Source organism: Melanerpes formicivorus, unplaced genomic scaffold, assembly GCF_026170545.1.
Source record: "Melanerpes formicivorus ecotype bairdi unplaced genomic scaffold, bMelFor1.0.p_v2 SCAF_2, whole genome shotgun sequence".
NCBI classification, from domain to species: Eukaryota; Metazoa; Chordata; class Aves; order Piciformes; family Picidae; genus Melanerpes; species Melanerpes formicivorus.
The window spans coordinates 25,662,084-25,683,329 of record NW_027142354.1 but is presented as its reverse complement, the minus strand read 5'-3'; positions in this window follow the sequence as shown (position 1 = coordinate 25,683,329).

The following is a 21,246-nucleotide window of genomic DNA, read 5'->3' as shown; positions in this document are numbered from 1 at the left end:
TACAGCTGTAATATTTAAAATACTATTTATGTATACACAATTTTATTATTTGAAATAGTGATTATAATAATCTGAATATTGTAAAAGACAGTTAGGAGGTTTAAATCAATTCATATAACAATTACTGTCCCCAGTTGAAGATAACATCAATCTGAAACTAAACCTCAGCAATATATTTTCCAGTTGATCCTAATGTATTTAAGGCTTCCTTATACAAGGGAAATATTCTTTCATTAGCACATTCAAATTAAGAGTAAATGCAGTAAGTACCACAGCCTTGAAAAAGCTGAGATAATGACCATCTGAAGATAAAATATTGGATTGTTTTCTAATATTTGTCCTTTGAAATGTGCTATTTCTTTTGATCTAAATAAACTCCACTACATTCAGCAATTCTCAGTTCTCTAATAATATTTAAAACAGTCTGGCAAGTTGGCATGCTTTCAACAAAAAAAGACTGAACTAAGTTAAGCCAATTTTGTCTGTTGAAATTGAATGGTCAAATAAAACTGGTTGCTATGGAGCAGAATCCCTTTCCTGTTCTTCTGCTTTGATATTATATGCTTTCAGAAATTACTTTCATGACAGTAGTCATTGATGGCAATGCTTGCTTCTAACGTAGCTTTGGATGAAATCTTTCCATTGTAAACAGCAATTTTGTTCTAATTTCGAATTTATTTTAAAAATTACTTTTACCATAATGCCATAATGCAGAAGACCCCTATGGATAATTCACTCATTCTTGTTGATCTTCATTATACAGAACTTAAAGTTTCCAGCAGGATAATCTACTGCAGAAAAATTACTTTTAATAGTTCAATAGTATTTTAAGATTCTTTCACTACATAGACAAGCTTAGGCTTGGAGGACTCAGAATTTATGTTAACTTAAAATCAACTAAATGAAACATCTCATACAGTCATGATTTTTTGTTTGTTTGCTTGCTTGCTTTGTTTGCTTTGTCTGGTTCTGTGTGTGTGTGTGTGTTTTGTTTCTGGTGGAGGAAGAACAGCAAAATATCAGCTAATGACCATAATGATCAAGTGATAACTTCTCTTTTACATATTTCATTGTATTCTTGCAGCTACAAGCTTAAGCTTAATAATGTACCCCACGTAAATGACAAATTCTACATAAGCCTCAGCAAATTTTATGGCAAATATTACTGATTTTCCTGCTCCATGCAAATAAATTTGTTGCTCATCCTACAATGTATGCCTTCTTAGAGGCTGGATCTTGTCTTCCCAATTCAATGTCAAAATTGTAATCTTTACAGAAACATATAGTTGTCCACTGAAAAGGCAGAAATAATGTGTAATCTCAGGCTTTGATCACAGTCATCGTCTGTCATGCCCCTGCCTTTAGTTGTTCCTAGACATCATTCCAAATATTGTTAGTGTTTAACTTATGTTGAACTTAAGAAATAAAGCACGTTTACACAGCAAAATACTAAGTTTAATAATAAACCTAGCTACGTCTTTTTAATATCTATTAATCTTTTCAAATTACAGCTAAAGCTGAAAGAACTTTGGCATAAAAATTGTCCAAAGTTTGGGATGCCTAGTGATATGAAACCAGCTTAATGTGGTTCTTTGCAATGAGATGCATCTCCAAAAACACAAGGGATCGGGAAACAAAAAGATCTTTAGAAAAGTTAACTCAGCTTCAGCACATATAAGCACTTCCAAAACTGCACTTTATTTCCTACCTTGTTCCTTTCCTTAGCCCAGGCTGTTCAGCACATCAGCAAAAGTTTCATTGCAAATCCAGAGGGATTTCCACCTATTTTGAGTGACCTCAATCTCTGCTATCTTTGCTGGAAAACAAAGGCTGATTCCTTCTAATTGCAGGTAGATGGAATATTATATGACAGCTCTTCTGCCTCCCACAAGCCTGGAACTCAACTTCTGGTGCCCAGCCCTAACAGAGAGCAAGGAAGGATAGGGAACACCTTGACTTCCATTCTATTAGTCACCCAGGTGAATTGGGCACAACCCATCATTGAAACAGCCTTATTTCAACAATTCAAAGCAAAACAAAATACACTCAAGAAAAACTTTTCAAAATGCATGTCAAAGCACATCTTTCACAGTGTTGTCTGGGACAAGTTCCCAATGTACATTTAACAACAAGATCCTCTGTTGCCAAATTAAGTCCTCACAGAAATATGTCTTTACTTTTGGAAAGTTCAAGCAGGGCTGAGGAGGGTGGGGAGACTGAGAAAAATCTGAGCCAAGTTGCATACAAAAGGAAGGAGGAACTGAGTATTTTGAATTTAAGTTGAGGGTGAAGTCCAGCACTGTATTTAGTTGAAGACTTTGAAAAATGGAGTTGGAGCAAATTTGAGAGTTAGTTAATGTCTGCAGCATGAGTCATCTGGACCAGTCTTCTATGGAGCAAGTGAGTTCTGTCATGTGATACAGAGGTACAAAACATCTGTGTGAAATCTAGCATGGCGTTGAAGTCCTGAATCCTGTCTTCTGCCACTTTTCTGGACACATTTACTCCTGTTGCAGTCATGCTCAGGGGTCCTGGGGTTTGAGTTGCTGCTGTGAGCAGTGTCCTTTTTCATTCTTTTACCTGTGATGTGTCACACAACAGCAAGGAGGTGAAGTGATAAAGCCATATTTCTGCTAGCATAAAGTATGTGAAATTTACTCTCTGGTCTTTCTGTTAATTAGAAATTTAAGGATGATAATAGTTTTTATAGTCATGTTGGCTTAACGAGCCTCTGTGTTTGTTCATTTGTCTGATGAAAGATATCAGGCTGCAAATATGACTGTCTCAGATGTATCAACTCCTCCTTATGGAGGAAAGTTTGGAAAAAGGAAGCCAGGCTATGATTTTATTCTTCCACATGAATGCTGGCAACACAATTAACACAGCACTGTTCGTTTCAGAAGGAAAATGGGAAGAAGAAATCTGTTTGGGAAGGTGGGTGGGGAAAATAAGGCTGAAGGGTTGCAGCTGCTGTAATGGTATTTTATGGTTGCTTTTCATGTGCACATTCAATATTAGTTTGCTGGCCATCTCTCAGGGTTGATCCGTGAATGATTTGACCTGATTCCTTCTGCTGGTCTGTATTTTGGCTCCATCTCTTGCTATGCTCCCAACATTGGAGATGAGGCTGTTTCCCCTACTTGGTATACCTTTCCCAGATGCCATTGGGAACCATACCTTTTCTTTGAGTGAAGACAGCACATGAATGATACGTGTTGACCCTTTAGGCCAGGATGTAGGCATCTTGGAAAGAAGTGTCTACTTCTGATCCTTGAGACTGCTCCCTTGCCACCCTCTTCAGGAGATGATGGCTTCTACAACAGTGATTGCAGATCACATCTGTCACAGTTGTCTGCTGTTCCTGAAAGTTTGTGAAAGAAACTCTTCATATTCCATCAATAACTCATCCTGCTGGTTGCTGCCTAGATGGTTATAAAATCCAATATTTTATGAAGCATCTGTCTTCTATTCAATTACAAGGAATGAATTTATCTCCCAATCCAGCCTACAGCAGAGAAATGTGTAATGCATATTTAGTTGTATGATGAAGTTGTCGCAAAGGTCCTTCCTGTACAAGTATAGGAATACATTTTCTGACTCTCTGGATGTTTCAATCAAGCCCATGGCAAACTTTTAATGAGTGTCACAGGATCCAATGTTAGGATGCTTTTGCCTGATGTTAATCACAAACCCTCTATTTCACTCAGTTTCATAACATCCTTCTTTAATAGTTCAGTGTCAGGATGGATTATTCTTCTATCTCTTGAACTTACAACTAGAAGAGGGATGTCAGCAGTATCTCACACATAGGAAGGGATTCTCATCTTCCCCTCTGCTTAACATGCAAAACATCATGCAGTGTAAGTCATGCTTGTCATTTTCTGATGCTGCCAAAGTACACTGGTGTTACTCTCTGATCTTACTATTAAGTGTTTACTAGTGTTCACTGCTGATGTTTCTGCTTTCTATGTCTCTTGCGTCTTCTCTAAATATTGTGTGTATTTATGCAATTTAGATTCCTATTTATTATGCACTTCACACATTTCAAACACTTAGAGTTTACCTCAGTTTACCTTTGTTGGTGTTTGCATAACCACAAATGGAATATAACCTGCATATGTTATGTACTGTTTATCTCATCCACCCCCAGCTCAGGACATTGCTGGTTACCTGCTGTTTGTATACATCCATTCCTAGATTTTAGTGGTTTTATTTAGGCTGTAATTAAGTTGAATTTCAGTTTTGCAGGCTGATTTTACCAGGCAAGGATTTAAAGTGCTTAAGAAAATGCATCCACTGTAGTACAGTTCTTCTATTGTAATTAGAGCTTAAAAAAATATCATCCTCTGCCAGGTATAATTGGATTTATGGAAAACTACTCAGAGAGGAATGTGATCTGAGATGAGTCTTGAATGAACAGTTCTTACATGCTAACATCTGCTCTTGCAAGTCTTTCAGCTTCCCTACCTCTTTTCCCTAAAGGTGAATAAAGAGGAACTAAATTATAAAATGAGAAGTATTGGGTTTGTTTGTTTCTCAAAAGTGTTGAACACCCAAGAAATATGCAACACTGTTATTTTACTTCCTTAGCTCCTGTTTGAGTCAAAGTCCTTAACCTAGTGAATGCACTCATGCTTGAATTCTCTAGTCTTTAGTAGTGTGGAAGGATTCAGATTCCAGTCCTTTCATCATTCTCATCTCAAAGTCCACAGTGCATTAGTCCAAAATAAAATAAACTTTGAAGACCATCACCAGCCTCACTACTTTACTTTTTCCTTAAAAGCAATTCTAATTCCATTTCAACTTCTATTTATAGTTCAAGACCTCTTTGTCTCTGTGTACATATTTACCCAAGGTCATTGAGTGCAAGTCCATTTAATTCCCTTAAATTTTGGAAACATTTCATCTTAGCTCACCAATCTGTGTATAATTTTTTCTTGATGTTGTTATAATGCTTTTTCTCCATTTTTTTTTTTAGATAACCGCCTTCCTCAAAACTGCTAGGGTGACAACACAGCAGTGCACAAGAATTCAAGATTTTTCTGAAGTACATTGATGACAACAGTCTGACACAGGAGCTGACAAGGGGAGAGGAACCTTGTACCTACAAACAAATTTTTGGGACAACCTTGGCTCCAGTGACCAAGATTCCTTAGAGTGGAATTCAGGATTCCAGGTGGAGTTTAGGATTCTAAGAGGAAGGAGTAGAACAAAAAGCAGGATCATCCTCCTGGGCTTTAGGAGAACATACTTTGACCTCTTCAGGGATCTCCTTAGAAAAATCCCATGGGAGATAGCCCTGGAGAGAAGAGAGGTCCAGGAGATCTGATTGATTTCTTCAGGCTCAGGAATGATTCATACCAATGTACAGTATATCAAGCAAATGTGGCAGTAGCCCTGCATGGATGACTGAGAAGTTCCTTACAAACTCAGACAGAAAAACAAGACATATACAAGACTTGTGCAAGACACAGAAGCAGAATCAGGTGACCTAACAGGAATGCAGAAACACTGAGTGTGTAGGGATGAGGTTAGAAAAGTGAAAGACTGTTTGAAGTTGAATCTGATTGAGAGACATGAAACATTAATAGGATGGGCTTCTGCAGATACATTGCCTGCAAAAGAAAAAGGCCAATGTCATTGTGAGGCCAATCTTTGCTGGATTTGAACTGTCCTGGTGACTGGGGGAGGTTCCTAAATATGTAAAGAAAGTAAATGTCATTTATAGGAAGGTAAGAAGAAGAACTCAGAAAATAATGAATAAAACTTACCTTGATCCCTGAGAAGGTGATGAAATGAAAGCTATTTTCAACTATTAAGGACCAGAAGGTGATTGGGAATGTTTAACATGAATTTGCAACAGGGAAAACGTGTGACCATTATAGGCTTCTACTACAAAATGACTGTCTCAGTGGGTGAGGTGAGAGTGGTAGAAGTTCTTTAGTAAGGTTCACAACACTATCTACACTAAAATCCTCATAGGAACCCCAATGAAATAAAGACTAGACAAATGTAAAGTGAGGTGCATTGAAAACTAACCCAATTGTTGGGCTCAGAAGGTTGTGATCAGTTGCATGAAGCACTGCTGGAGTCCAGTCATGAATGGTACATATCCAAAGTAGTATTTGGACCACTGGAGCTGTTCATTCTGAAAAAGAAAAAGCTCAAAGGGAATCATATCAATCCCCCTGATGGGGAGGATCAAAGAATAATGAATGTGTGTGGTCAAATGTTACTACAGGTTGCCTGTAGAGGTTGTGTAGTCTCCACCCTTGGAGATAGTAAAAATATGACTGGATACAGTCCTGAGCCACCTGCTCTATCAGTTCCTGTTTCAAACAGGGAGTTGAATTAAGCAGTCTCCAGGAGTCCCTTCCCACTTTCAGCTATTTTGTGTGATTTTGTGAAATGCATCTGTAGGATTCCTTCATATGAGATATTGCATAGTGAGAAGGGAAGTCTCTTTGCTTAGCAACAACCTCTATGTCTTTTATAGACTCTTGTTTCCTGGTCTGAGTTTGTATTGCTATCACAGTCTTTCCCATGCTAAAGGTGGATGTCTGTCTTGCCTCCAGTAACTCATTCATCCTTGATGGCCTTAAGAGAAAGAGATTTCTTTGGATTTTTAGGGCAAAGTCCAAAGGGCTTCTAGTACTGACCTAGTTTGCTCTTGTTCACAGATCTGCAAAAAACCCAACCCAATTCATGCAAACACTTTGATTGATGTGAACTGTGTTCTTTATGTCAGTTTATGTCTCCACTGGCACAAGAGACCTCCTGTGGAGTGTGCTGCTGCCGGTACTCTCTGTCTTCTCTAATGTTTGACATGACTTTGGAAGGTTAGCAAGGAAACACAGGACCCCTACCTTCAACATGCTCTATTCAATAATTTGCTGAACAAACCAATGTAGTGGAATAAATGATCCATTTGAGTGTCAGTGATGAGGTCAATGCTTCAGCTGCACCACACTGTGACAGACAAGCTGAAGAACCAATGAAGGCTGATGTTGAAACTCTTGGCTTGGAGAAAACACAGCTGGTATTTATGAAGGGTTTACAGTTAAGTAGGACACAGACATCTGGGTACAGCAGCTTCTTATTATGAGCCTAGCTATCATAAAGCAGGTTAAATAACATATGTTTGCATCCGTGAGCTTGTGCATAGCAAGGTGAGACCTGCCTTGTCCTCATAAATCCCTTATAGAGCCAAGAAATGTAGTAAGTCCTTTGTGACCTTCTTCTTGCACTGTTTCAGAGGTGAGGTAAGAGACACTAACTGTGAAGTAACAAGGCAGCCAGACCCTGTCATGTGCAGATTGAAAGTTGATGGCTGTGAGGGCATGTGTATTCCAAATAGAGGGAAGGTTGGGCTTGCCTTTTTTTTATATCCTCAAAACTGCTTAAGGATTTACCTTCTGATCTAAGAGACCTAGAAGGGAGTTTCAGCTCTGCCATAAATTGTTCAAGTCAGACTGGTGCCAGAGCTCCATGGAAAGTTTAGAGTGAACCTGATTGCTGTGAAAGTCATGCACACACAGACACACCCTTTCATAGTATATTATGATGTGCATTCTTCCCTCTGTGTTTCCTGATGGAGCTCTGGTTTTTGCAAGCAATGGGATCCAAGAGAGGACAAGGGAAAACCAGCTCCTGTTTTGTCACTGTCTGCTCCATTTTTCTTTCACTGGCTTTCAGCTGTGTGCTGGTTATTGTTTGGCATGGGGCACACTTTCCACTCCCTGGAATTGCTTGACTCATGGGCTTAAATTTTGGAAATAATTTTTGAACTGTGCTGATACATTTTATGAGGCATATCAGTACTACACATCTAAAATATGCCTGTGAGGGATCTCATGTTGCTTTCCTTTGACAGGGTGGTGAGACAAAGAATAGCCACAAACTTGTTGCAGCACAGTCAGATTTGCTGTAGGGTGCCAAGGACAAGGCAGGATGCCTCTCCCAGCGCCAAAGAGGAAGTTGCATACCTGCATTACCAAGAGATGACACACTGCTGCTCTGGTCTGAATGAGTAATTGTGACTTTGACAACAAAAAGCAAAAAACCTCCTGGAGAAATATACATGGTTTTCAGGAACCATCACTTCCTCTTGAGCAAGATACAGCCCCCCAGTTCTGTTTTTACTTGTCAGGATTAGGTAAACCACATAGGTGGGCTTGGCATCTGCTTAATTTCATTCACTCTTCTTTCCATGAAATATCTGAGGGGTAGCACTAAGGACATGCACTAAGAAGGCAGCTGGAGGAATGAGAGCTTTACCTCATAACAGAAGGTGAAAAGAAAATTGTCATAGCTGAAAGGAAAGTGCAAGGAGTAGCTGAATCCATGTCACCACTACTGCTCTTTACTCTCATCTCTGTGTGGACAGCAACAAAACTTCTCTTCTTGTCTTGACTGCTACTTCTCAGAGGCTATTCCCACCATCAGTGCCTTTTGAGGATGAAGGCCTGTTCAGTGACTGGAAGGCTAAAAGAAACTGTTAGTGATGAGCAGCAACAAGATAATCTGGGAAGAGCCTGCTTGTTCTTCTTTGCAGCTAGCTAACATTTTAGGATTTGAGGTAATTTTCAGATGTGAGTATATTTTTTGGCATATCTCATAGCAGAAGTCCAAATTAGCTTTGACTTAAAAAGTGCCGTCCTATACTAACTGAGACACAACTGCCTCTGAGAGGTTTTGGTAGCTTCAGCAGCAGGCAAGTTAGAAAGAGTGAAGAAAAGAGAGCCAGAAGTAACTGGGTGTCCTATATCTCCAGGCTGCCTGGGGATGTATGGACATCAATCAGAGTGCAATGTTCCGAAAGCAAAGAAGCTATTATGTATCCTAAATAGCTCTGGTGCCTGTAGATGATACAAAGTATGTATTTTACTAGAGAAGGTAAAGAGAATTCTCTTCACTAGCCCTGCATAGAATTCATGCTCATTTCCTACCACACACTAGTGACATCGCTTTGCCCTACCTCACCCCATCCCACCCCACACGTTATTTCTGTGTCCATCCCTGAAGACATGGCAACAAATGGAGGCTAGCCAGTATTCCTTCCTATGGCCATTTCTCAACATCTAGCCGTGGGTCTTATATGGCTGAAGAAATACAAAGCTTGGCCTGAATATAGACAAATTAACCCCTTTCTGGGCACTGCTGTTTCAAAACTGTACTATCCTGGCACTTTGCAAGGGCTGATAATCTTCTCTGCATAAAAGCGCAGCTGAAAAATACATAAGAACAACCTTTCTGAAGTATCTACTTTTTTGGGGCCCAGATAAAGACATCTAGGATTCAATGGTTAAAGGGTGCAGAGCTGTACTGACTGCAACACAACCAGGTACCTACTTTCTAGCCTGGACATTGCAAGAGTCATAGTGCAACTCACGTCTTCCTAAAGGAGGTGTCTAATGTACATTAGATGAGTCATTCTGTGGAAATATATGTTTCCCTCTTTTGATGATAAAAGGAGTGACTACGCTTGGAACAAGATGAGATTTCTGGAATGAGGTGACATGAATCCCAGTTATGAGGCCAGAGAACAGCACAGTGCTTTGCAATTGCAAACTGCAGGTATTGCCCAGCTGTCCTCTGCTTGAACTCCTGCCAAGGATGTGATCAGGTCTCTGTCAAAGAACAAGTAGCAGTCAGTGATCCCTGTGGATATTTGGGTGTCAAGGCCCTCAGCAGGGTGCTAATCATCTTTCTTGTTGTGGTAATTTACACTTTATCTGACTAGGGAGCCTTAACTTAGGTAGTTATCAATCTCCACCTTCACAACAGAAGGTGCTGTGAGTCCACAGATATAATCAGAACTGCACCTGGATTGTTTGTGGACCTAAGACTTACATATAGATGGTGCAAAATTTTAAATATAACAAATCCATAAACTGTCAAAGCCTTCATATAACTTGCAGAAGGCAGAATCAGATCCTATTGTAGTCCTAGACTAGGTTAACTCAGGCATCCATTAAGTATATCTTCATATCTTCACCTAAGTGACCCTTGCCCAGAGTGATTTGGATGCTTTAAAAACCCTTTCTTGTGGTTCTGTTAGTTATCCTGCTTTGAGAGGACATGGTCTTATGGGGAAACACACTCCCAGCCTCTTACAGGAGGCTGCAGAAGCAGCCATGATCTCTCAGACCTCTCAGGTGGGGCTGGTGGGGACCCTATCTAACACTCATTCTGGTTACAACTGAAGACTTGGAAAACAGCTTTTAGAATGTACTGAGTGGAGAAGTCTTCCCACAAACAGCCTAGCTGAATGGCCTGAGGTGGGCAATAGTCCCTGAGAAGAAAGGACAGCAAGTGTTCAGAGTGGGGCTTGCAGTTAGCTCAGTTGGACCAGGAAGAGAGACTGTTCACCTGTGGGCTCCAGAGATGCAGCAAAGGGATATGGAGGGAAGGCCATGACCACCTCTGCTCATCTTCTCATAACCAGCTGAAATGGTGCTGCCAGTTAGCTAGCAGGGGAGACTGGCTGTGCTCACTGTGGTCCTTGGGTGTGCATGAGGGCATCTGATGCCAGCTGGGATGTGGAGGCACACAGAGGAAGTGTGAGCTGCTCCATTTGCTCTGTTCCTTGTGGGGCACTTGTAACAGGTCATGCACATGTCAGCTGCTTGCTTACTCTAAGGGAAGTCCAGAGTGTTCCTTAGGAAGTCCAGAGTGTTCCTTTTCTGCAACAGCATGTTGCATCTGTGCAATACTTTACATAGAGTAGATGTATCTACAGGCAATCTCTATGCACCCTTTCTCTTGTTGATACTCTTTAACAAGTACCTGAGAAGAGCAGATAGGACTCACCTTTCTTCATGCCAGATTTGGGGAATGTCTGTTTCTGAGCACTGGCTTCAGGGATGCACTGGGGACCTTGGCTTGCAGCCATCTGCTAACACTCTGTGGATAAACAGACTGTTTTTCCATCCCCACACTGTTTGTGTTGTGGGAGTACCAGAGGGGACACTTCCAGTTTGTGGCCTTGCATGTTTGCTTGCTATGAGGGGGCCTGGAGTGGGACCAAAGGCAGTGTGATCTGATGATCTATCCTGCTAATTGCTGTCACAAACATCTACCTTGTCAGCTCCCACAGGGAGGTGTGGAGCCTGGGAGATGGAGGGGCACAAAAGGTGCCAGGACCCTGTGCAGAGAAATACCCTGGCTCCCACAGTATTTGCTGATAGGCCAGCCACTCTGGTAGGCCTGTTGCTTAGCACTTAACTCACAGATGAATGCAAATGCCAACATTTATGGCCCATCTTCTCTGGCTGTGTGACTCTTTTCTTCATAAAACTGGACTACAAACACTCTCTGCCTCATTATTCCTCTCGTGACTTTTTTTTTTTTTGCCCCCCCCATCTCTTCTTTCTGTCCCTTCCCTTTCGTGATTCTTCTCCAGTAAAAGCAGAAGGGGTTCTTTACTAAGAAATGTGCAAGTCCCCCTGCTCCTCTGCCGAGCCTGCACAGGGAGCACTGTCAACTGTGGGAACCCTGTCGTCAAGCACGACCCTAGATCACACGCATGCTGAGTGCTTGTTTCTCTCCCTGCCACCATAGAAGTGGGTGTGAGAGACCCAGGGAGAGACTGGCCCAGGACATGCTCTCTGTAGGTCCAGATTTTCACAAGTGAGAGATGACTTCAGTAACAAAGCAAAACAAAACAAAAGGAAGCCAGGCAAACAAACAAACAGACAAACAAAATGCTCTTTCAGATAAATACCAAATCCTAGAACATAACAGAGATTCCCAGAATCATTAGGAAAGTTTTATTACTACTATTTAATTTGCTTTTCTAGATTTTTTCTTTTATTATATACTTCTGATGTAGGATGGGGGAAAAAAGCCACATTTGCAATGTAACTAGTGGGAATGAGTAAGTAAATGTTGCAAAGGCACAATAGTAAGTCTCTCTCAAATCACAACCTTCCCTTTTATCACAGATGCTTATTAAGTCAGGTCAGGAATTGCTTAGCTTTTATTTATTATTGAGTTTGTATCTCTCAGGTGGATCCGAGGCATTTAAAGGGCCTCAGAGTATCGAAATGTGCAATGATAAATTATATTTCTTCTCCTAACATGAAAAATGAAATGACAAAGTATGCATTAATATTAGTTTCCAGTGGTTAAACTGGTAGAAGTTTGAGGTAATTTTGCTTTGGTTTATTTTGGTCTTTAAAAGAGGCATTATCTTGACTTTCAAGGCTTCTTCATCTTCCAAAACACATGACCCGAGGTTGGAAGCCTTGAGGGTATGAGACAATGTGATGGTGCTTCCTTCCTGATTGGATGAAACAGTGTAAGGACAACCTTTCCCTCAGCACCCTTAGGCAGCTGCTAGCACTGAAAATGGGAGCCAGGAGTTCAGTGTGAAAGGAGTGCAAGGTGAAGTTTGGAAAAACAGGCAGTCAGGGAGAAGAATGAAAAAAAAAAAAAGAAAAAACTTGTGGATATTGAGAGCTACTTGAACTGTTTCTGTCAACACTCAGTAGGCTTTTCCCAGTGTTTTCTTTTTTCCTTTTTTTATTTTCTTTTCTCCCTTTCCCCAAAATCTAAAATTTACTAGGCTTAAGTCTGGAAAAGGAAGCCTCACTAGTTTTTCTTACCAAAAGGGTCTCCACTGAGGTCACAATCACGTGCAGCTGGAGGGACAAAGAAAACTGTGCTGTGTCTGTCCCCAGTTACAGAGGTTTCATGGGACTTCTAAGGATCAGATGGTACCCTAACTACTCACGTACTGTTGAAGTCACCAAGCCCTGACTGTGAGCAGTGTTTGTATCTCACAAGTGACTGAGTTCACAGGAGAGGGAATAACATTTACTTTTGCACCATTTGTTGTCTGCAGCAAAGGAAGGTTGAACCAAGGGTCTCTCTCAGAAGATCAACCTCTGTTGATCATTCAACATTGGCCAGCGAACTCAAGATAAAAAAGCCACAGTGGAGCAATCTCTTCCACTTCACAATCCTGGAGGAAGATTACAAGTTTTCATAGCTGCCAGCTATGTTGCAATGTAGCAGAAGGAGATCCACGATCTAGTACAACAGTGGGAGATGGTATTTTCAGATGGTGGAGTGCAATGTCACATAGCACAAACATGCTGCAACAGCAGCGTGGATTGGATTCTTGTCCTCCAGCCTAAGCATCCCTCTCTCACACCTACATTAATTTCCTACTTTTGGTTCTGAAGCAAACTTAGCGCAGAACTAGCTTGGGGATCATGACACTCTATTTGTTGGTGAAGATGTACCAACTTTTCTCTCAGATATAAGTAAAAAAATTGTATAATTTTAGTGGACTTAATGAAACCTCACGCTTGTTTTGTGTATGTGTCAGAATTCTGCTTTTAATGGCTGTTTGTCCTCTGTCACTTGGTTATTACTAAAAAAAAAAGGATTTATTTACTTGGCAGGGCTAAACCAATCTTATTAAAACAAGGCTTGGATACAAACAATCATTATAGTCCATCTCAATATCAATTTATTATTAAAAACATATTCATTTTAGATTAATGCTTGTGTGGGATTCAACCACGCAACTTCTCAGTGATACAGATAAATGAACTCATACATGTAGTCTCAATTAATTCAATGAGACTACTTAAGTGAGTAAGGATTGCTCAGATGAGTAAGAGCTGAAGGATTTGGCCCTTAGGGAAATATGTTTATGACTTTGTTGTTAATTCTCATGACTTATGTTTTCAATAAGCAAATGGTATTAATTCAGCTCACAATAGTTTCTTAATTAACCTCTATACATCAGAGGCATATACAGGAATCTTAATTTAAAGCATTACTATCTAACCACGTCATCATCTATCCCGTTCCTCAGTGTTACAATTGACTGTGTACACATGGCAAATTCTAATGGTGGGTTGACAGTTCAAAGAGCTTCACATAATGAGAGTGGGAAAGACTTGGGGATGATCTGCATGGAGGTATTGTATCAGACTGGTTACTTTTCTTAAAACATTCTGTATCGACACAAAACACTTGTTAATTGCAGTAAGTGGTTCCCTCTGTGACAGAAATATTACCAGTTTCAGAGAGTTTGTCAGCTTCAGGATTTGGGGGGTCCCTTTTCTATCACTCTCCTATCCTCATTCTCAGTGCCCAGAGACCCTTGATTTCATTTTTCTTGGGTAGATGCTATCCCACCCTTTAGACACAGAGAGACTGTCTCCAGGGTACCCCCAGATCACAACATCCCACAGAGGAAGACAAGTAATGAGGGTAAATCACAGAAAAGAGATTTTGAAAATTATGAAAAATAGTTTAAATGTAAGGACAGGGAATCATTTGAAGTTATTTAAAAGGTAGATAAAAAAATGCCCATCTGAAAACATTAATTTGTGATGTACAGACTGACTACACATATTGATGTACATGTAAAGCCACACACAATGCAAATTAAAATCCATAGGTTTAGGAGAACAAGAGACAGGTTTTCATTTCCACCAGGAGATGAACTGAAAGATTTTCTAGCATAATTCTTTGTGAGGAATGAGGTCAGCTCCATTAAGCAAAATTGATACCAATGAGAAACATAATGAAAAGCAGCCATACTTCCTGAAAAATTAACCTCACCATTCATCAATATCCAAAGATTTTATCTTCATTTAAGAAAGTTCATTTCAAATAAGGGGGAAAAATAGGAGGCAGAATTAAATGGCTTGTTTGCGATATTTTTGTTTAAATGCAATTTGAAATTTGTATTGTGTTGATAATTGCATTAATCGTCCCCCAAAGCACAGAGTTACTCCCACATGTCTAGAATAATGAACCAGAAGCCCTGAGTTCTCTGTCACCCACTCCCATACAAAGCCAGCAGTTGCTGTGCCAGTTTTCTTTCTGCCCCTTTCTGACTGTCTGTCTCACAGTGTCCTAGGTGCTACACAGAGAAGACACGCAGAACATTCCATCCGGCTCATGTGTGAGCCGCAACTGAGATGGGATTCTGCAAAAGGTATTCACAAACAATGCCATGAGACTAGAGACTTCCAGGAGTCAGGCAAGGCAAGAACACTATTATGAGATCCCAGAGGTACTCTTGGGTATTATGTTTGCTTGCTCCATTAAATGTGTGATTTTAGATTCTCAAGAGTAGAAACTATGCCATGTGATTTAATGTTAGTTACCAACCCTATGAATTGTAAATATATTCAAACAGAAATTGACAGCTTGTAAACAATCTGCAAATCAAGAATTAGCCTCTCTGGGCCATCTCATCTCCTTTTGAGTAACATATAAATATGAATATTTTACAGTTCATGAGCAGTCAAAACAGTAACATGCATGAAAGCCATCAAACAATGATGTATTTATTTTGCTAATTATTTCTTTGTCTTTTTTTTTACTCCACTTCTCTCTGTGTTTTCTGGTTGTCTTTTCTGAAAAGGAAAAGAGAAACAAAAAGAAACCACAAAAAAACACCCAGTTAGCCTTAAATGCCTCTTCAGGCCACAGAATAGAGCTAAATGCAACTGACAATGTCAAAAAAGACAAATCTCCCACAAAGATAGATTAGAAAGTGAGCCTTAATGACAAATAGAAACAATACTTATATATATAAAAAAAGAATCCCAGGCTTCCATCATACCAAACAATAACTGAGTATTATTGTATTTGTTTGCATAAAAGCTGTGCCCACTGAGCTAATAGAACTGTTCAGAAAATGCCAGTAAAATCTGGTAGAGATCAGACCCAGAGCCCTGAGAATGTTCTTGCTCTCACCATCATGTGATTAATCGATGTGCTTCTCAAACTAACCCACACTCGCATGCACACTCCCCAGCCTTGTGTGCAAATAAGAGGAGCAGAAGGAGATTTAGACTGCTCTCCTTTCCTAGCCATATTCGCTGAGGAAAAAGGAAAGCTGGAGCTGTTGGCCAGGCTGTTAGTACTCCTGGGCTCCAGTCAGAATACTGTCAAGTTGGAAGGGAGCTGCAGCTCTGGCACAGCCACTGCTGAGCCTGACAGGCCATGCCCCAGCAGTGACTGCTATACTTCACCTCTGCATTGCAGTTGATACTGGCCATTCTGGTTTGACAGAGTAAAGCAAAAAGGAAGAAGTGATGGGAAAGCACATTTCTGACTTCATAAGGCTACAGCAAAACAAGTATACTGGAAGATGGACCTTCAAAGGGGGTGGTCAGTGGAAGGAGCATTTTTCATGCAATACAAATGGAGGTCTGTAAAGCAGAATAGTTACATCAGATGAGATGCTATTTCTGATATGTTTTCATCTGACACTCCTGTCAGAGGGCTGTGAGGACATTCTGGCAACCTGAATATGCTGTAAAGTCCATGCCCAGCTAAAGCACAGGCATGAACTTTGGATGTTTGCATGGAGAATAGGCCAGAGAGAAATAACTCTTTGCAGTGATTCATGGTGCTAATGGAAGCCATCCATCAACAGCTGCTTTTGATAAGCATCCTGAGTTACAACACAAAGAAAACATGGTATGTGGATGCACCCACTACACATATTGCTGTACCTCCTGGGTACAGCACCCTCTACACATATTGCTGGGCAGTACAGACGTTGGGCTCTGCCCCCCTGCCATTGGATGCACACGTGCACCTCCAGGTACAGCCCTGGGTTATAGTTAGTGTCCATGTGGGTGGAGGTCAGGAAGAGGCCAATTTTCCCTTCATGTATCTGATGAGAGCACAGAGTTTGACAGCAGTGACCTTGGGTGGGAAGCTTAGGAAAAGGCAGGCAAGGGGTTCCCTCCTACATCCTCCCTGCTGTGTACTGCACTTGAAAATGGAAATAGAGTCAGTTGCAGGAAGCCTTTTCACTGCCATTTCACATGGCTCAGCAACACATGAAGGACACTGCTTGTCACTACAAGAGTTGACAGTGGGGTTAGGAACTACAGGTCAGGCAAAGAGGTGACAGTTCATATATTCATAGATTCATAACACCTTTGCTTGTGGGTTCCCTTACAACTTGGAGGAGGAAATTATCATCATTGCACTCCAAGAATCTCTTAGATTGCTGGTGTCCTGCTGTGTTGTCTTTCTAACAGATGTCCAGGGGGTTGAAATCTCCCATGAGGATCGGGGCTTGCAAATGCAAAGCTGCTCCCTGTCTCTTATAAAAGAGAGCCTCGTCCACTCAGTCTTCTTTGTTAGGTGGCCTATAGCAGACTCCCACTATGATGTCATTTTCCCTTGCCTCCCCTTTAATCCTCACCCATAAACTCTCTGTCACCTCTTCATCTTATTCCCAGGTAGAGATCCAGGGACTCCAGCTGCTCTTTGATGTAGGGGGAAACACCCACACCCACACCCACACACACTTCTCCCCTGACTGTCCTTCCTGAGGAGCTTATACCCACCTCATCCTACAGGCATCCCACCGTGTCTCAGTAATGACAGTGACATCACAGCCCTGCAGGGATGTGCACATCTGTAGCTCTTCTTGCTTGTTCCCCATGCTCCCCACATTAGTGTAGAAGCATTAAGTTGGGGCTCCTATTGAAGCTGATTTACTGACTAGCGTTCCCTTACCCTGCTCTTCAGGTGCTCTCTTTCAAGCCTGTGGCCCAGCTCTAGGCTCAGGATGTCCATTAGTGTCATTGACCTTGATGCAGGATGGATTGAGGATCCCTTCCCCCAGCAACTCTAGTTTACAGCCCTTCTTGCTAGACTGGAAAGCTTGTGGCCAAAGACATTCTTTCCCTTCTTTTAAACCCATTCCCCTTAACTGGGAGGACTGATGGAAAGACTACCTGCTGCTCCCAGTGCCTTGTAGCCCCTCTTGACATCCTTTAGGTTGCTTGTAGTTATCTGACTTGATCCCAATCTGAAAACAGAAAAATCTCATTTATCCTTCTTTGTAATTTACCCTAATGGGATTGCCGAAACAGAAACACTTGTAGGGTTGTGTGGCTCCCTTAGTTTTAGATGCTTAATGAAAAAATGAGCTAAATTGTCAAAAAATGCAGTATCATCAGGTATGTATCTGAATTGATATAGATATATCAGTGACCTTTATCACACACTGCTGTGCCATAGGGCAGAAAGATGCAAACAGCTGTTCATTGTCTTTCTATAGACTTTGAGTCAATCTTCCATTCAGCTGAGTGTCATAATTTTGCTCTTCTGTAAAGTTGTTGCAGACCAAATCTTCTCTGCTCTGCAGTCTATAGCAATAGCTTTACATGAAGAACTGTATGATGCTACAGATAACTCTAGGGGCTCCGGAGCACACAAGAGGGCCTTGAAGCATGGGATTCGTGTGCAGAAGAATGTAATGAGCTTCAACAGGACTACGAAGCTTCAAGGTGCTCCTATAAATGGGGTCTGGGATTTCAAGGTTGCAGCTCTGATACTGCCCTGTGACAGCACCTTGAACAGGTTATTCCTCGTTTGATCCCACAGAGGTGTTTTTCATGTGTTGTATGCTTCAAATGTTCTGACTTCAAGTTGCAAGCCCTGGCATGATGTTTGGTAGTCAAACTGCTACAGCCTCTACATAAGTCTGTGCAAGAAATAGCCATGGCAGTAGGATACTCTACAGCCTTTTTGCAGTGACTGTGCAAGGAGAAAAGGGCTGCTGTGGCTCTGTCATGCCTTTCACTTTGGCCTCAGAGCACCCGGAAGTTTATGTGATCCCCTGACCATAGGTACTGTGGCAACCCACATGGCATGTGCAAAGGGTGGCAAGATGGAAGCTTCCTTTCTTCATCCAAATTGGCATATGCTTGGGTGGATGAGACACAGCCAAAATCCCTCTCCACTTAGATGAGTGATGTGCCAGCTTTAGAAGTGCATCATAAAGCTTCTACAGAGGTAAATTGAATTCAGGGATCTGAATCTCAGTCCAGTGGCATAACAGACAGGATCCTCCTTATCTGGATCTTAATCACAAGTCCATTAGGATAATAGGCAGGAGCCTCCACATCTGGAACAGCCTGGTTAATTTTCTTTTCATTGAATGATACAAACACATTGTTTTTGGAGAGCCAGTAACCCAAACACCAACCCCTAGAGAGATTTGGACATGAAGACCTGACATCAGACCGCCCTGCTGAGTCCCAGCCAAAAACTGGACATCAGCCAAAATAATTCCTGTCCCCACTGCCTGCTTCGGGCGCCTTTCACCAAGGAGACTGCCCTGTTCACAAAGCTTATTCTTACATGTTGGTGTTTGGACGTGGTAACAAAGAGCCTGTGTGTGCATCTTATTATGTTTTCTTACTTATTTATTTCCTAGGACTGGTGTTTGGTCAATGGTAAAAGTCCAGGCTGACCTCTCCTCCCCATCAGGGGCTGTCTTCTTGTGTGATCCTTGCCTGCCAAAGCACAAGGCAGGGCTCCTCACCAGCTGAGAAACAGCTCTGCAGGACCATTGTTAGGCTCCAGGACCCCTTCCCAGAACTGAAGAAGGGATAACATTCACAGAGAAGGAGTATACAAGGCAATAAATTTTTTGTGTGGGTAAAGATGCCAAATTAAATCTGAGGCATTTGGAAAACCACAAGATTATTCCAAGGCCATGAACATTATTCCTGCTATACAACAAGAAAAACAGAAGATTCAACAGACCATAAAATGAAGGGGAAAATCATGTTTTCTTGCCTCAGGAGGGTCTGAAAATTCAGTGCTGCTGTTGCTACCACCACCATTAAGGATTTTTCATTGATGTCAGTTCAGGGGCAAAGCTTAGGTGAACGATGGCTCAAGGGCCTTTAACCCTCCAAGTGCTTCACATACGTTAATTAATAGAACCGGGCAAATAATTCGCAGCAGATTATCCAATGAATTGAAGCTGCCTGCTTGCAGAGAGATGGTTTGTATCCTGGTTTTGCTCTGCTGAGCAGAAAAATGAGCATCCTTTCCTCAGCAGTGTTCAGCCCTATCTGCTATTTTGGGTGGGAGAAGAAGGACAGACCCCTACACTCAGATGTTTTCCATGTTCAAGTAGGCAAGACAAGGCCAAAGATGCTGCTCTGCTCCCATCTTTTCTAGGTTCAAGCTGGGAGCTGCAGTAAACCAACAGCCTTTCATAGTGTGTAGTGCTTCTGGCCTCAGCAGGGACCAGGCTGTGCTCCAAGGAGTTTCCCCTGCCCTGTTTCTCATGGGGTTGTAATTGTTGCTGGCTTCAGCCTGTGCCTTCAGGCTTAAGCTCTCTCTGCCCTGAGTGAAATGAACTCCCATAGCCACAGGACAATGCTGCTGCAAGTGGGTCTGCTCTCTTGCCATCTACCTTCTGTATGCCAGGTTAATACTGTTTCCATGCGAAAAATAATGAGGCATACTAAAGCATAATAAGCACAAATAGCTAATAAATAAGCACATAAGAGGGTGCTTAAAAATTCTGTGAAAATTAAAATATTCACAATTGCTTTCTGCAGCTATTTCTATTCATATATGCATTTGTGGAAATGTGTGCATATTGCTTGGTAGTCTGTGAAGCCTATGCTTTACTGGAACAAAATTTAGCAGAGAGATGAAGATAATAAGGATGACTGTGACAATAAATGCACCCACATTTCAGGAGAACAGTGTAGATCCCAAGGGATAACCAGTATGTGAATCTTCTAAGTATTTTGATGGAGAGAAAAACAGTAACGTGAGCTCCACTCTCAGCAGACTCGTGAGTGGGGGTGGGAGGAATGCCTTATCCTGGCCCCAAGCACTGGGAAATCTTTGTTTGCAGCTGATATATCCCTAGCCAGAGGTTTTAAACAACCATGAGAAACAGGTCTGTAGGATCAAATTTTCATGGTGGCAGGAGGTAATCATAGGTAGGTTTAGACTGGACATTAGGAATTTTTTTTTCATGGAAAGAGTGTCAGGCATTGGAATGTGCTGCCCAAGAAGGTGGTTGAATTGCCAACCCTGGATGTGTTTAAGGGTCACTTGAATGTGGTGCTTGGGGATACGGCTTGGGGGTGAATCTTAGAGTTATCGGTTGGACATGGTGATACCAAGAGTACTTTCCAACCTGAATGTTTCTGTGATTCTGTGATGTTGTACACTCTGCATTTACAGAGGGTTTTAAAAACCATCTAGACAAGACCCTGAAAGCTTGGCCTAGCTTTTAAGTAAATCATACTTGGCCTGATTTGTTGGACAGGAGATCTCCAAAGGTCTGTTCCCATCTAAGTGATCCTAAGAAACCAGGCTTCATTTGTAACTGTGTCCACGGAGCTGTGTATTCAGTGAGTATTCAGTGAGATACAATTGAATGTAAATGCCTAACTAGTGGCTGTTGGTGAAGAGTCACACACA